The sequence below is a fragment of the Halyomorpha halys genome, unplaced genomic scaffold (genome assembly GCF_000696795.3).
Source record: "Halyomorpha halys isolate HHAL.00 unplaced genomic scaffold, Hhal_1.1 Scaffold210.1, whole genome shotgun sequence".
NCBI classification, from domain to species: domain Eukaryota; kingdom Metazoa; phylum Arthropoda; class Insecta; order Hemiptera; family Pentatomidae; genus Halyomorpha; species Halyomorpha halys.
This window is the reverse complement of record NW_027113191.1, coordinates 460,151-460,465: the sequence shown is the minus strand read 5'-3', so window position 1 is coordinate 460,465 and position 315 is coordinate 460,151. Positions and strand designations below refer to the sequence as shown.

The 315-nt window shown below is 34.6% G+C and overlaps 1 protein-coding gene and 1 long non-coding RNA gene across 3 annotated transcripts in view; one reads left to right on the top strand and one right to left on the bottom strand.

The window, feature by feature from the left end:
- Positions 1 to 315, top strand: part of LOC106679597 (uncharacterized) — a 41,851-nt gene that overhangs the window by 4,223 nt on the left and 37,313 nt on the right. The window lies entirely within an intron of this gene.
- Positions 1 to 315, bottom strand: part of LOC106679600 (uncharacterized) — a 43,290-nt gene that overhangs the window by 25,189 nt on the left and 17,786 nt on the right. Inside the window, exon 3 of one of the 2 annotated variants that reach the window (XR_010844347.1) lies at positions 3 to 82. The exons of the other annotated variant lie outside the window; for it this stretch is intronic. This is a non-coding gene — a long non-coding RNA (uncharacterized lncRNA). Of the gene's footprint in view, positions 1 to 2; positions 83 to 315 lie in introns of those variants that run through there. 2 annotated transcript variants of the gene reach the window in all.

Genomic DNA, 315 nt, shown 5'->3' with positions numbered 1-315 from the left:
GCCTTGGTTATAATTTGTTATCCTGTAGCCTTGGTTATAATTTGTTATCCTGTAGCCTTCTTATATATTGTTGAATTATTGGCTGGAATAAAAGTTAATACTCATCACTCACATCTCAAGAACCCTAAATATGTATTTTTAGAGAGTCAGAAAAATAAAAATGCTTTGTTCAAAAATCTGGACGATTTAGTACCAGATTTAGTTCGCTAGAGTTGGACGATGCTGTGCACTGTAATAGATTTACTGGAAGATTATTGATTGGCCGTGTGTAAAGATGAAAGGAATATGGTCCGGGTGCGGTCAAAAAAACTCAAA